This window comes from Carettochelys insculpta, chromosome 1 (assembly GCF_033958435.1).
Source record: "Carettochelys insculpta isolate YL-2023 chromosome 1, ASM3395843v1, whole genome shotgun sequence".
Taxonomy (NCBI): domain Eukaryota; kingdom Metazoa; phylum Chordata; order Testudines; family Carettochelyidae; genus Carettochelys; species Carettochelys insculpta.
Genome location: NC_134137.1, coordinates 338,210,984 through 338,228,230, shown reverse-complemented (window position 1 = coordinate 338,228,230; position 17,247 = coordinate 338,210,984).

Below are 17,247 nucleotides of genomic sequence, written 5' to 3'. Positions count from 1 at the left end.
AAGTTGCTCAGCTGCTTTTAGAACAGTGTGACACTTACCCTAATAATAACAGAGAGGGAGCCGTGCTAGTCTATACACTATCAAAACTAAAAAGCAGTCAAGTAGCACTTTAAAGACTAACAAAATAATTTATTAGGTGAGCTTTCGTGGGACAGCCCCACTTCTTCAGACCATAGCCGGACCAGAACAGACTCAATATTTAAATGGCTATGGTCTGAAGAAGTGGGGCTGTCCCACAAAAGCTCACCTAATAAATTATTTTGTTAGTCTTTAAAGTGCTACTTGTCTGCTTTTACCCTAATAATGTAATCGAAACCAGAAGGCTAACTTTTACAACCCAACATTTCAATAATTTTATTTGAGTAACACAAAATTAATTATGCTCACTATCCATGCGGGTGCCAGTATTCTGATAATCAATTTGGTTAATGTTGCACATATTTTTTTTCCTTTTCCTTGTAAAGATTGTGCAGCTCTGTAAAACTTTGAACTCTGCTCTTAAACACTGAGACAAAAGGTTTGCTACCCATAAATGAAATAGTAACTGGAGATCTGTTAGCAGCATTAATGATTCTTAAAACACTGCAAAAATTCAAGACAGTCCCCCCTTTAATTCCACCTAATGTGATCATTCCAGTTCACTTAGATTAAATGCCTACTAGAATTATTTAGACTTTTATGATATTGCAGATGCAGTCTGCCCCTCTACCTAGGTCATTGGACCAACCTTTCAACACTTTGCCATGCTGAACTGGAGCAGCGGTAGCCTGGGCAGCCCAAAGAGATGTGCTGTTACAGGTGGTGAACGTCAGGGAAGGTGGCAGTTGAATGCAAGGAAGAATTACCTTGATTTTAACTTGATTAAGAAAAGGAAAAAAATACCTACAGATTGTGGTAGAATGGCTTGACGGACAGGTACTTGGGAGTTTTGACACTGGCTTCAGCAGAGCCAAGATTTCTGCCAGTGCATTTCCAGGATCAGCAGTTAAGATCTGACTGGGATAGGTAGTAATTGGGGTATTGCCATCAGACAGTTCTTGGGTGGCGCGTGTGAGATGAGTTGATGTTCTCAGTATCATTCCTAGTATACAGATGCCCCCAGATATAATATGGTGGTTCCAGCACAGAGGTCAAGGTCTGAATGAATATAACAAACCTGCTCCCCTGTCTATCTTTGAGTTCCTCTACAACATCACACAAGCAAATTTATGTGACCTGTGTAGTAGATGGAGCAGAGACCTTCAAGCTGGGGAAACTGTGACTTTTATCCATCCTAACTCTACAAATAATATGCTGAGTAACCTTGGATAAATCATATAGTCTCTGAGTCAACAAAACACCGAGGCCTGTGCTTAACTCTCATAGATATCAATGAGACTTACACAGCAGCTCAAGTATATTCTTATCAGAGTTCCCATATGCGGGAATAATACTGCCACTAGAACAGTGAAGTTCTTACTTCACTATTATTGTTAAATCTTTTCTGAATGTAAAGAGTGAACATTCCATGTATGTTTGTTCTGTATTATTCCTCTCCATAAATGGAAAACGTCTACTTCCAGAGAAGCTAATGCCAGCTGGGAGCAAGAAAATCACTTAATTAAACATTTTAATTACTTCCTACCAGTCCCGGAATTTAGAAGAAACTTTATAATTTTTGACAAAGTCTGATTTAAAACTAGAAAATGTTTCTGTTAATAGTCATACAGATTCAATCTCTATAGTCTGGTGCTCTCTGGGCTGGCAACATCCATGGTCCAACATGATTTTAGTTAGCTTGATGTCCACTTCTCATGGATGCAGCCAAGCTTCCCAAGGTCCGATGAAGTTTGTTTACAGCCACCAGTCCTGGCTCTGTGTTGTCTGCTGTTATTTAGCTCTAATTTACCCCTAACTGTCTTCTAAGAGCCCGATAAGCAAGGGAAGGGTTGACCTAACAAATTCTTGTTATCAGACCATTTTTAATATAAACTTTGTCAATACAGGTTGAACCTCTCTAACCCGTTACTCTCTTGTCCAGCAACATTCATAAGCCGGCATGATTTTAGTTAGCTGGATGACCACTTATCGTGGGTGTGACCAACTTTCCCATGGTCCTATAAAGCTTTTTCCAGCTCCCAGACCTGGCTCTCAGTGTTCTGTGCTGTTATTTACCTGTAATATACCCCAAAATGTTTTCTAAGAGCCCAACAAACAGTGGAAGTTTTGGTGATATGTGCTAGACTATATTGACCTCCTGCAGCCCAGCAAATTCTCATTTCTGAGGATGCCAAACTAGAGCAGTTCAACTTGTACTTCACCCTCCTCTAATTTAAGTACCTTTTAAGTCTAAATAAAATCATGAGGCCGTGGGAGAGAAAGGTATATATTCCCATAGGGTGTGTCTACTCTAGCAAGTACATTAGAAATTAAGATTGGAAGACCAAGCTCTTTCAAAAGAAGCCGTGGAGTGTGCACACTGACACGGCGCTCTTTCAAAATTAACGTTGAAAGAACACCCCCATTCTTTCAAAGTTGGTCCTCTGTTCCGGGGATGGGAAAAGCGCCCTTTTTTGGAAGACAATTTCAAAAGAGAACACGTGTAGATGTTCCACACCCCGCTCTTTCGAAAGAGCAGGTCCTCCATGGCTGCGATCAGCTGGCAGGCGGTAGCGCCGCTCACAGCACAAGCGGAGCTCTATGGCTCCAGTGTCCGGCCGCGTTTCCACACACAGGCCCAGAAGCCCTCAGGCAGGAAGCTGAGAGTGTGCAGGGAGCCCACACTGCTGCCCAGACATCCAGCAAAGGTGATGCTCCAGCCCGCCTGTCACCATGCTTGGCACCATGGCCAGTGACCCTGACTCCTGCACACCCCAGGGGCTATCCAGGGACCGGGGGGAATCCTTGCAGGAGGGGAGCCAGCCCCGCAAATGCCAGGGCCCCGCCTGGACCAAGGCTGAGCTGCAGGACCTCCTCGCCCTCTGGGCAGATAAGTAGGTCCTGCACCAGATGGGGGTCCGGCGCAGGAATACAGCAGTATTTGAGTGCCTCGCTAAGGGCCTCACCAGCCAGGGTCACCCCACCCGAACACTGGCCCAGGTGAGGTCCAAAGTGAAGTAGCTCCAGCAGGGCTACTGTCGGGCTCGGGACACAGCTGGGCGGTCAGGGGCAGCACCCACCAGCTGCCCCTACTTCAAAGCACTCGACCACCTCCTTGGGGCCAAGGAGGCGAGACCACCAGATGTGTACCTTGACATGGCAGACCCCCAGCCAAGCCAGAGGAGACAGGTATGGGGACCAAGGGGGACGACTGCCCCAGACCAACGACCACCTGCAGGTGCCCCCCATAGATCCAGGACACCAGTGATGACAAGGGCTCAAGCAAGGGGGCCCTCATCATCTATGTTCTCTCGGGCCCATCCAGCCTGGCCCCATCCAACTGTGCCTTGCCTGAGATCCTGGAGGGACCCACATGTAGGTACCATGCACATTGGTGGCTGCAGGGCCGTGGGAAGGGGCATGCAGTCCCGTCCAGGGTGGCTGCAGTCTACCCACAGGAACATCAGCCCCAGGGCATGGGCAGGCCAGACACCTCCACCCACCGCCGGCCTCACAGGGCTGACATGTGGCACCCAGCATCATGCAACCCAGACAGCATCATGGGCCTCCAGGCCGTGGAGGCACCAAGGGAGGCAGAGGAGAGCCAGAGCTCCCACAACCCAGATGGGAAACCCTGGATGCAGTCCATGTGGGGCCCCCCAGGATGGGGTGGGAGGAATGTGGGACGTTCGAGGGGTCCCTCACCAGGACTAATGTCCCATTCCTCTCCCCTTATGTCTCCACAGCTCCAGCAGCTGGCAGCTGGACCAGCCCTGCAATGGGCCCGGGGAGCCCAACCACAGAGGGCGAGGGAGAGCGGCCCAGGCCTCAGTCTGGGACTGTGTGAGGCCGCTGCTGGTCCCTCCACCGGTGCCACAAGTCCGGGGAGGAGGAGGCAGGGGACACGGCCCAAATGGCTGCCCTCAAGGAGCCGACGGGCATCATGCGGTAGTGGCTTGCCATGGAGCGGCAGGCATGGCACCAGGTGGCATCCAACCTGGACACCCTCACCCAGGCTGTGGTTGGCCACCTGGCCCCTGCTGCTGCTCCATCGCGGGTTGCCCCCCCACCGTCCCCTCCCACCTCCGTCGCCCGTGCATCCCCTCCCTCTCAGCAGTCCCCCCCTGCCCCAATCCCCCACAATGCCCCCACCCCTGAGGAGGCCGACCTGGAGGCCCTGCTCCCTCCCTACCTCCCAACAGCCAGCCTCATCCCCCTAGCCCACACCCTGCTGGCCAGTGCTGGCCAGCTGGAGGCTCAGCCCCCAGCCTCGTGCCGAGCCGGCATAGGCATGGGGACCACATCCGAACTGTACCCCTACCTCCCTGTGCTGCTGGCCCCAGCAGGGCCCCTGGACATGGGGAGGAAGGGACAGATGCAGGCAATAGGGCTCCCGGCCATTGAGCCCCGTGGAGGGGTGAAGCCTCCCACCCTGGCTCCCCATTCACCCTCCCCCCACACAAGTAAATAGTTTTCCCCACTCATCCTCCCCCCACATGTATATAGTCCCCCCCAGTAAATGAGGGGCACAGGTTTGTTAAGTAAATAGTTTATTTTTATGGTTTAACCTCTGTTCCCTGTGCATGTGTGCTGGTGTGTGTGTGTGTGTGTGCAGGGTGGGGAGAGAGTGTGTAGGGTGGAGGGGTTACCATGGTCCCTGCTGAAAGGCCTGGTGCAGGGCCTCCCATACACACCCCCTGTCCAGCTGGGTCTGGTGACACAGGGCAGCAGGGGGCTGTTCATACCCGCGCCCCACCTTGGTGGCCCACCCCTTGCATATAGTTTCATCTCCACCAGGTTATGGAGGGTGCAGCAGGCCCCAACCACTGCCAGGATGTTGGGGAGGCCCACCTCCAGCCTGGTGTAGAGGCATCTAAAGCGCCCCTTGAGGCAGCCAAATACCCACTCCATGGTGTTCCCAGCATGGTTCAGCTGCTCATTAAAAAGGTCTTGGCTCAGCTGGATGTGCCTGGTGTATGGCCGCACCAGCCAGGCCTGCAGTAGGAAGGCCACGTCTGCCACAATGCAGGGTGGCAGCATCATGTCCCCAGTGGGGAGCTCCCGCCGGGGGTTGAAGGTCCCCTCAGCCATATGATGTCCCAGCCCTGAGTTCCAGAAGACCCTTGTGTCATGTGTGTGGCTGGACCAGCCCACGTAGATGTCCTCGAACTGACCACTGGCGTCGACCAGGGCCTGCAGGACCACCAAGTGGTAGCCCTTGCAGCTGTGCTCTGGAGCCCAGATGGCGATGTGGATGCCATCCAGGGCCCCGAAGCAGTTGGGGAAGCCCAGCTCCTGGAATCCCCAGATGGCGTCATCCAGGTCCCTGACACAAACCAGCTGCGTCAGGAGCACCTTGTTGATCGCAGGGCATAGAGGGACATGCTCATGGGTGTTGGCTGGGATGAGGCTCCCACCCGTGCCCATCCCCCCCGCCCATCTCCGGGGTGCCCACCTGTGCCTGTCTCCATCCCCACCCCCATCCCCAGGGTGCCCACCCTTCTCCTGACAGTTTCTGTCACCAGGCTGCCCCCCTAACCCCCCTGCATGCAGTCTAGGTGTGAGCTGGGCGTGGCTTACCTTGATGAGGACGGCTCCAATGGTGGCTTTGCCCACCCCAAACTGGTGGCCAATGTATTGGTAACTGTCTGGGGTGGCCAGCTTCCATAGGGAGATGGCTACCCTTTTGTGAAGGGGGAGCGCTGGCCTCAGGTGTGTGTCCCAGTCCTGGAGGACTGGGGTGAGCCAGTGGCACCACTCCAGGAATGTCCCCTTGGTCATCCTGAAATTCTGTAGCCACCGGTCGTCACCCCAGTCCTCCAGCACCAGCTGGTCCCACCAGTTGCTGCTTGTGGGGAAGCTCTACAGGTGGTGGATGACCCGGGGGACCTGCTGGGGACGTTGTGCCCTGAGGATGGCGTCCAGGAGGGTGGCTATTGTGGTGGCCACCTGGAGCTGCTGCAGCACAGCGGCCAGGACCACAGTCAGGGCACTGGCCATGGCTGCGATTGAGGGGGGGTGCTGCTCGGGATCCATCGGGGCCTAGGATGCCACCTCTGATGTCTCTCTCTGCCTGGGGACAGGGTTGCAGGCCCTTTAAGGCCCTTTAAGCAGATGGCAGGTAGTGGCCCCGGAAGGGCTCGTCCGCCATGCAACCCTGCCTGTGGCGCTTCCTGCCCCTGCACTTTTGAAAAAGTGCCCTGGTATGTGTGGACGCTCTCTTTTGAAATTGTCCTGGAGGCCTTTCGAAAGAACAGACCGAACCTTTGGTCCCTGCTGGTGTGTGTGGACGCTCTGTCTCAAAAAGGCCATCTTTCCATGTTCTCTTTCAAAAGACATTCTTTTGAAACAGAACTGTAGTGTAGATGCACCCAGACTGTCTACCACTTGCTCATTTAAATATTATGGGCCACATCATGTTCTGATGTAAATTGTCTTAGCTTAATTGGCTTCAGGGAAGCGCTGACATTTTAAATCAGTTTAGGTTTTAGCCCTATTGTAAAATTTCCACAGAACAGTGCATAAGCTACCCAAAGAACAAAGGCGAATAAGCTTGGTTAACCAAAACCAAACAAACAAAATCCATGCATCCTCGTGTGCGGTCCATTCTTCTTTTCATGTTTCCTTATTCCGTCTTGTTATTTTTCTGGTTTGTTCATTGCATTATTGAGACCTAGTAATGATTGTGCTCAATTTTCAGCAGCTAATGACCTCCGATTTTTATGAGAATTCTTGTGATCTGTCAGGAATACTAAGACATCAAGAAGGACTAAGAGTAAGAGTCACAAATGACACAAGACTATTGTGATCTGCATTTTAACGCTTTAAGCCCTAACTAACGATTTGCACGCAGGAAAATGGCAGTAGAGAAGAACCTAATTCTACGGTTACACATTTGTATTATTAAAAGAAACATCAATTTCTGTCAGTGAATTTCACCATAAATGCATGTATGTTACCAATGACTAGAGAGCAGATTTCCTGTTTATTACTCTTTTTATGCCATATGTCATGGTCAAGAACAAGAAGCTCTGTGGAATATTTTCTTCCAGAAATATGCCTTCCTATTTTCCCAGTTAGACACTGGAAAATGATTGCTGTCAACTTTTGACAGCTAAGTCTAAAGACTTCATATGAAAATATTGTGTATGAAGACACTTCAACACCAAAAGGAAAATGGTCATATTTGTGGACAGCACAATATGGAAACACCACATATAAAACAGCATAAAGATTTTGGTCAGAGAGCCAAAGAGAGAGGAAAATTAAAATTGACATTTAATAACCTTTTTTCCCCAATACAGCAGAATTTAATTCCATCTACATAGCTCCGAGGACAATTTCACAGCCTCAATTTTAAGCAAACCAAGACTTGGATGCAATAGCTTATAGAAACACATCAGGTATTAAAAGACACATAACAGTGCTTTGAAAACTATTATGTGCATGTATCAGTGTGTAGCACAAACTGGGCGGTCAGCTCTGTGGTCATGGGCCCACAGACCATGCAGGCCCTTGTGTTTATAATTGCTTTAATTTCTCAATGAAGCTATTTTAATTTTCAAACCTAAATGTCTCATCCCTGCCACCAGTCCATCAGTGCTGCAGGTGCACATACAGCTGGAGGCAGCGGAATTATTACAATTCTACTGCAGTGTGAGTGGGGGAATAGGCTGTAGTGGCTGGATGAGGAAGGCTAGGGAGAGGAAAATTGCATCCACCCCTATCCACCAGGGCTCCCTTTGCAGCACCACAGAGGCAATATGAGACCAACTCATGCTTTCATTGAAGCGAATTGCAAAACTCCCAGGGACTTCTCGGTTCAAGACCTTGCCCTTAGCCCCTCTGTTCAGGTTCCTGATTTTGAATAGCATACAGTCACCTGTCCTCAAACATCCTTTCACCTTCACAGTGCCAAACTCCTGTGTGCCTACTGCCTATTGGAATCCTCAGCCCTGAGCTATGTGCTAAGGGTCCCTGTGCAAGGCAATGTGCTAAGAAAAGGGATCCTCACTCCCTCGCAAGCCACCGAGAAGCTGGTTTAGGGAGACTCCTAAATTAGCCAGTAGGAAATGCTGAGGTCAGCCAGGGCTAAGTCAGGTAAGCTTTTGGCCTGGTCAGTCTGGCTGATGGACCAGATAAATGCCTCCCTTTGCTTAGGAGTCTCAGTCGTGAACCTTCTCTGGGAGTTAGGCACTCGTAGGTTAGTCACTTAGGTAGCCTACACCCAAGCAACTGAACTTTCTACAGCTCATGTTCAGTACTTCTTCTGCTCATGCTTATGTTTTCTTGTGTCCTGTCTTTGTTCAGGTACTATGCTGCCCGTCTCCCTCCTCCATCACCTGCTAATCAGTGGTCTACATTGAGTCCTCCTGCTGCAAGGGTTCTCAGAGATAACTGGTCTTAGGTGGGCACTAAAAGTTCAGGCCTTGCTGGTGAGACAGGGTTCTTTTCAGAATCCCATTTCTGGGGCTTTGACTTGCATTATGCTCCAAAGCAGCTTATTAGTTGTGGAGCAACATCAGAGCTTAGGCAGCTGTGATAATGCTGACCAGGGGAGACTTAGGTGCCATGAGTCTAGCAGCTGCTGACTGGTGGTTTTGAAAATGTCAGTGGACTCATAATGTTCAACTTAATTACCTAAATAGCTTTGAAGAGCTGAGCCGCATGTCAAGGATAGGCGTGGGTTAAGAACCTGACTAGAACGTGATCCTAAGGCGGTGATTCCCAACCTTTAACAGCCCATGAGCCTTTTCACAAAAATGTCAAATCATACAAACCTCCTCATAAACATGAACACTTCCAGATATTTTCTCCCGTAATTGAGCATAAATTATAAAAGCAGCTGTCTTGGAAATGTAAAAATTGTACCTGACTATATTACATTAAGGCTACGTCTACACGTGCACGCTACATCGAAATAGTCTATTTCGATGAATAACGTCTACACGTCCTCCAGGGCTGGCAACTTCGACGTTCAGCTTCGACGTTGGGCAGCACCATATCAAAATAGGCACTGCGAGGGAACGTCTACATGCCAAAGTAGCACACATCGAAATAAGGGTGCCAGGAACAGCTGCAGACAGGGTCACAGGGCAGACTCAACAGCAAGCCGCTCCCTTAAAGGGCCCCTCCCAGACACACTTGCACTAAACAACACAAGATCCACAGAGCCGACAACTGGTTGCAGACCCTGTGCATGCAGCATGGATCCCCAGCTGCTGCAGCAGCAGCCAGAAGCCCTGGGCTAAGGGCTGCTGCACATGGTGACCATAGAGCCCCGCAGGGGCTGGAGAGAGAGTGTCTCTCAACCCCTCAGCTGATGGCCGCCATGGCGGACCCCGCTATTTCGATGTTGTGGGACGCAGATCGTCTACATGTGCCCTACTTCGACATTCAACTTCGAAGTAGGGCGCTATTCCCATCCCCTCATGGGGTTAGCGACTTCGACGTCTCGCTGCCTAACGTCGATTTCAACTTCGAAATAGCGCCCAACACGTGTAGCCATGACAGGCGCTATTTTGAAGTTGGCGCCGCTACTTCGAAGTAGCGTGCACGTGTAGACGCGGCCTAAATGACATAGCGTAAATGACTGTTTCCATGTAAGAAAAGAAGCATCTGGCAGAACTAGCAGCAGCGCTGCAGGTTAGGACTCAGATGTGCTGCCAGAGCTTTGGCAAATGCTTGCAGAGAGTGCTTGCCCATCTCATGTCTGCAGTGAGGTTTTTTGATTTTATGAGCACTCCAATATATACATTGTTTTAATTGATTAGAGTGCATCTTTCTTAGTTTCATTTTAAACTGTGAATATGAACTATGGGGAAGAGCAAAATTTTATCATTCTCAGCAGCTCTTGTTGTGTTATTTATTATTTGTATTGCAGTAATAGCCAAAGGACCTAGTTAGAAAGGCTGTTTATTTACCCACAATAAGTTGATGTAGTCAGAAAATATTATCTGAGGCATTTAATTTTTGCCAAATCCATTAAATACTTCATGCATTACAAATGGCCAAAAGCAGGCTGTCATGTACAGTGTGCACAGATTAGTCATTTCAATTGTCTTCCATCAGGTACAGTAGGCATTAGGATTTAAAAGGAAACAAGTATCAAATTCAAGCTCTTTATAGTGATGAAAGCTGTGTAAATTGTAGATTTTTTGGTTCCTTGGTAGTTCTAATTTTTTTTTAATTCTTTCAGGTTAATTCAAAGACTTTTTTCATGAATGGATAAGGTTTTAAAAATTGTGGTTGGGGTTAAATTTGTCTATATTTCCAAATATTTTAAAATAAAATTAAAGGAAATTTCAAAATAAAGAGGAGTTTTGACTCCAACCCCTCCACATTTTGACTCTTTAGAATTTTTATTTTTGTTTGCATTCAGGCATAACAATTCAGTGTGTCTGATCATTAGTTTTTGAAAAAAAGAAGGTTTGGCTAAAAAAGTGTCACCCACCTCTAATTGTGGGTTCAATGCACAAAGCAACACAGATCACCACAAAGGTCACAAAACAAGATATTAGATACATGCAACCCCAGAGACACTGAGACCTTGACAAACCCCCACTTGTAAGGCTAAAGGAGCCAGTTTGTCAGCACGAGGGAATGAGATGGTGATCTTAGTGGCTAAAGCCATGTGCTCTATCACAGAGATGAGAACAGTCGGGGTGGGGGGGCGGGGAAGCCCTATGGGCAGTGGGGTGTGAAATGTTGTAAGGCGGGGGGGCCGCACCATGATTGCCTGCTGGGTCTCAGGCCCATCCATCTAATTCAAAATGTTGAACTATGTTACTGGTTTTATGTCTGTGTATTCACATTGATACACCAATTAATGAAGTTTTTACGTTCTGCAGACCTATTTTCTTACACTTACTGAAAGGGTTTTTTTTCATATGAAAATAACAGAAATTTCCATCAGTTTGGATTACATTAGAGAGGTTTGGGCGGGGGGGGGGGCGCTGCTAATTGCCGGGACAAAAAGTGGGACCCTACGTGAAACGTTTGCTCATTCCTGCACTACCCTATTAGTTAAAAGCCGGCTGGCTCCCAGCTAAAGCTGTAGAGCAGGGATTTCACTCTCCCTTGTCTGTGGTCTCAGTGTCTCTGGGTTGACAGATGTATTTAGCAAAACTCTTTAGCTGTCTCAGGGACTTAGAATTCTCCATAGCTTTCCTAATGTACACCTTATATTACTTTGATGAGCATTTGTCTAGCAATGCTCATGAGCACTCTCTTACACCGATATACCTACTGCATGATGACTGTCAGCTAGTGGTTCCTGTGTAACTTTATCACATTTATGGGAAGGAAATATAAAGCACCACTGAATAGCCTTCTAACCATAGAAGAAAAACAGTGTGGGATGCAGAGATTATTTTTTATTTCTGAAGAACTTTATGCAATGATCTGTTACCTCAGTGTTTCCAAAGAGGCGTACTTCACTTGTAAATTAAGTTACTGCTTATCTGTACAGCCAATTCACAAATCACATACACTAAACATAGGAAATATTGTATACGTTGAAATGCAAGCATAATTTACTAAGCAGTCAAAGTAAACAGGCTGACTTTGGCTGTAGCAATTAATGAATAGGTCACTGTGTGAGCTTAAATAAGTTGCAGCAATATTGTCTGTTTTGCAGGGGAGGGAGCTCTTTCCTACATATTCTAGGAGGTGGATGTGTAAAATTGCATGCTGCCCTAGCTACAAGTGCACACTAAATGCAGTGAGGCATCATGTATTGGGATGTACATGAAACACAAATTGCAATGCTGTATTCTTTGGACAAAAAAAAAAGCGATTAAATTGACCCCCTGAGAAGAACAGAGAAATAACATACACTGCCCTGTAGATCACAAGATTAAACCCTTCTGCCTGCCTCTACTATGTTAACATTGGCCCCAAAGGAGGAGGGGATGTTGAGCTCCTCATGTATGTTCGTAAGACACTTCTTTTCCCATCCATTAGGAATGGGCCCTGGTGATTGTGCTCAATCTTCTTTTAAATCTCAGAGATTGGTTGCTCTGCAGACCTCCATAACATGTTGTATGGACAGGAACCCCAAGCAAACAGAAGGCATGCAAACATTTTTATACATACAGGATGCACTTTATCCTATAACAGAAACCATGCCTCTCTCTGAGCACAAACGTAAGTTTCAGCAGGAGTGGCCTGTGCAGAGGGATCTAAAATACAGATTTACAGTGAATCACAATGTGAGTACACAAGTACGTTGATTTTTTTTGTTTGTTCTGTTGGGCTTTTTTGGTATGCTCTGCGTATATGCATGCTCACTTTGCTGCCAAGGATGCTAAATTTGAGTTAGAAAAACTACATTCCTTTAAAACGTGGCAGTGTTCAGTATTTAAAATCAGGGAAATATGCTCCAAATCCCATTTATTGATACTGACAGCTGAAATTATCCCTGCCTCCTTTCATTTACTTTCCAACTCACCTTCCCATTAGGGGGTCTATCTGTGTTGCTTAAAAGTTAATGTTCTGTTCTATTCTATACAGATTTTTTTCTAGCATATCATTCCACCCACCCCAGTATGTGAGTGCCTTCCAGTAGTTCATTAAGCAATCTGACTACACATCTGTTATGTTTTTCATTTGCTCATTCTCTGTCCAGATGGAGAAGCATGTGGAGTGTTTTGCATTTGTAGGGATTTTTTTTTGGGGGGGGGGAGGTGGGGGGGGGGGTTGGGGATGGGGTTGTTAAACATACCTGTTGCTGTGCATTTAATTAAATTAGCAAAGGTAAGGTCAAAAAAAATATGCCGTGCACTCAGACTACACAGTGGTGAGGTTTGTGATAGTTCTTAGTTCCAGGAGTTCATTCCCAGAGACTGAACAGAGGCTTTCAAAGAAGGGTCTGTCTCCTGCACAGATGAGCTTCTCTGTGTAAGAGACTGCCATTGCGCAAATGCAGTAAAGTTGTCAACCTGATCACTGCAGAGCTTTAAATGGTCTTTGAGATATCGTGGGCCTAAGCCATGAAGTGCTATCAAGATAAGGACCAAGACCGAAAACATGATTCAAAATTCTTTAGAAAGACAGAGTGGAAGGCAGAGGACCCGTGTGATGAATCGCTGTCTGACTTCTCCTTGCTTGGCGTGCCTCTCTACAGATCACGTTATGGAGGGTCTGCAATACAACCTGCCTCTAGGATTTAAAGGATGAGTTGGAGCAATCATCAGGGCACCTCTCATGCAGTAGGGTATGGGAAGGGAGGTTACCTACAAACATACATAGAGCCACATTGCTGAGAAGATGCACAGCAACTTTTTGTACTACGGTACAAGCTTTATTAGCCAGCATCCTGGGGAAACCGAGGGTGACGCATAATAAAATGTGCAGGATATTCAAACTCCTTGCTCTGTGCCCCTCCAGCTGAGCAGCAGGCAGCCAGCCCCACTTTGCCCCCCTCCTGGCCGGGCAGTGGGCATCCAGTTCCACTCTATTTTTGTTTGTTTTGTTTTGTTTTGCTGTTTTGTTTCAGGAAGAAGGTTTCTTTCGAAAACGGGAATTATTTTCGGAGGAGCCCTGTCTCTGCAGCTGTTTTTGCTTTTGAAATAGTCCCTTCTGAAAATGCAATCATGTGAGATTATGCAAATGAAGCATGAGATTTATAAATCAGCACTTCATTTGCATTTTCAATCTCCCTCTTTTGCATTCCCCTTTTGAAAGGGGAATGTAGCATAGATGTAGCCTCTGAGAAGGCTTCTGGGCTGCATGGCATCATTTCATGAAGTAGGATGGTAGCTCTTCACAGAGCTCAGTGCAGTATACTGACATGATTGCAACGTAAAACATGGAGTCTTACACAGCAACACAATCATTACATGGAACAGTGACATCAGTGAATCACGTGCTTGAAAACTGTGAATCACAGTGGGTCCAGTCATCTAAGGGGAACATCTGTTGTGCCCTCAAGGGCATACACAAAATCTTCAAGGAGACTTTCTGACTCTCCCAAGATTGAGTTAATTACTCTGATACACTTGCAGGGAGTTGAATGTTCTCACACATTTGTCTATTTATGCACAAACTCCAGTGAAAATCCAAGTGTGGCATATGTTTATAAAACCACTTATCTGCAATGCCAACTAAAATGAAAGTATACTCTCAAAGCTGGTGGGTCAAAATGTGACTTGCCTTTTTTTCTTCTGTTGTAAAACTCAAGTAATTCTTCAACACATTAGTGGTGGGCCACCCCATTCTACATGGGGCTTGCGGGACATATTGTTTACCAGTCCATTTCACATATTCAGGGTTGCCAGGATCTTCTGGTTTCTGTCTGTATAGATTTTTTTTCCTATTGGTATTATTAAAGTGATACAGGTGAAGCAAGGGCATGTGAAGTCTGTGATGATTACATTACATTGACTGTACGAGCCATGTGCTCCCTCTGCAGCCAATCAAATCACTATTGCAGTCCAGTCAGCACATACTGCAAATTCTAGGGACACAAGTGCAGTTAGCAAAACTACCTTATCCTGGGAGACTGTCTTAGTTATGACAATCTTGCAGCCCACTGAGATGGAGGGCCGCTCATGTGGTCCAATCACTAGTCTAGGCTGCCCACTGTTGCTTTTATGGTTTTATTTCTAAATGAACAAACCTCAGTGCCAGCAGTTCAACACACATATGCCAAAACTGGGAAAAATCATTGTAATAATGAAGCACCATTCACTTGCATGCTGTCTTGTGGCTTTTTGCGCACAAGAGAGAGAACATTTTTTCCCCCTAAATGATGACCATCACTTTCATGGTGCCTTCCTCTTTCCTTTCTCTTTGTTGGCCACTTATGCTTCTGGTGCTAGCAGACATTTTATTTCTGTGAAGTTTCTCCACTTGCTAAAATGTTCCCACAACTACAAATTGTTTGTAAAATCCTCTTTAAAGCTACATTAAGCACTCTGGACATTGAAGGAAAACAACAGTATTATTTTAATTAGGGTACATAGAGGCGGTCTTCATGCTAGAGAAATCAGTGTCTGCTTCTAACATTGCAACTGTATATTATTCATAGCCTGCTATTTGTTACTGTATAGAACTATAACTTTGATATAACTTTACATTTTAAAGGGTTTGCTAACTGACAAAAAGCATTACAGTCTTGTAAGACAGATTTATAAACAATATTTCCCATTGTAAAAGTGTTATTTACACACTTTTCTTGGCACTGCAAGTATTGCTGTACTTCACTGGGTTTTATGACAAATGCACTGTAACAAACATTTTAGTTTGTTGTGGCTTTAACAAGCACCTAAAACAGCAGCTTTAGAGCCAGCTCATACAGTATGGAAGGCAGAGGAGGAAAGAATGATTTTTGTTCCCTGATTAATGTCACTGCCAGTCAAATCAGAAAGGTAATGTGTTACACCAAAAATATGCACTTACCACTGGGATGGACAGATAATGACATATGCACAGCAATCTCACAAGATATCGAGTGGCCAAATTCTAAGGGGTGGATTCTTATCTTCCTGATAGTGGTATAAACCAGGAATAACCCCTCTGGTGTCAATGGAATTACACCAATGAAAAACAGGCGTCTGATTAGTTAGGCATTTACTCTTTACACCCTCAACTTAAGGAGAACTTCAGAAGCCACTTACCTCAGAAGGACACAACCCTTCCAGGAGCTCCTGGGCATGCCTACAAACAGTATCCCTAGTTCAGCAGGCCAGTGGATAAAACTGCAAAGTATCAACCCTCTTCTCCTTCCAATCCCTCCTTGACACCTCACACACGGTGTTCCCACTGTGATTTCTCTTGTGAAAGATGCCTGTGGAATGTTGCCACCTGGTAGTGGGATGGACATGCAGCAAGCTACAGCTACTGATCTGGTACATTAGTAATAGGGCTGGTCAGAAAAGAAGAGCCCTGTTTTGTGAAAAATGTCAGGATTTGAGATTTGTTCTTAGTTCCTAGCTGGAATGAAAAAAGACCTTTCAAAAATGTTGGAGGTTGGGGCAATGGCCTATTCCAAGGGTTCAGATTTTCCCTGGAAAGGAGGAGACTAAATTTAGGTCCCACTCTACCTTTTTGATTAGTCAATGTAGTGGCAATCACTAGACTACCCATATTGTTCAATAATAAAAATATATAAGAGATCAAATAGCTTTGAGTCAGTATATTAGTTTAAGACAAAGCAGTTTAATATGAAAAGAAGGCAGATACAACACTACTTCCAAGATGTAATGAATCTCTCACCATTCATTCACCTTACAGAGAAGGTCTGTCTTGGGTACACAAACCGAGGCCTAGCAACATTTCTAATACACCTATTTACAAAATAGAAATCATTATTTACATCAACCAATGCTCAACCCACCAATCCATGTCCGGTTCTTATTGTGTTTTTCTGCACCACCCTGTACTATCACTTATCTTTGTTTCAGGCACCATATTCCAGCTATCAGTGAGTCTTGAAATACCTCACTGTACCAAACATACCGTTAAGAAGTCTTGCTTCTAACAGGATTGCAGCTGTCTCTACCAAACTGTTGCAAAGTGTTATGGGATATACCTTAGCATGAGTGACCAAGAATGCCCAACATATTTGGGAAAACATAATATACAGCATAAAGCTTAATATAATTGCCCCACATTCATATATGATATAGCACATATGAATGTCATTGGTGTAATACACATCAATAGGGCATGCAACACACATATGTTGGCCAACTGGTTGATTCAGAGAAGGAACTTGAATCTGGGTTTGCCATATCCTCCATGAGTGCCCTAACCACTGGACTATTGGCTGTGCTGGGTGTTTGCTTTCTCTCTTTCTCAATAAGAAATGCCATTGAATGGTGTCAGTTTTGATGAATCTGCATTTTTGAATGAAAAAACATCAAAAATTACTGCCTAGCTGTAATTAACAATAGCCTACTCTATGCTTGTATTACTGTTGCCTGTTCACCCTTCCAGTTTGTTACATCTATCTGTTATATCTTGGTTGAAACTGTGTCTTTTAGTATGTACAAAATCCAACACTGTAGGCTCTGGACTTGATAGGAGCCCTTGGGTGTCACAGCAAAACAAATTAATAACAATAATCACAACCTTCACACCACCTCACCTTTGCAGACAGGGGAAGCTCTGTTTGCCACCTCACACATTGTGTTCCCAGTTAAAGGACAGGCAGGCTCTGTCCCT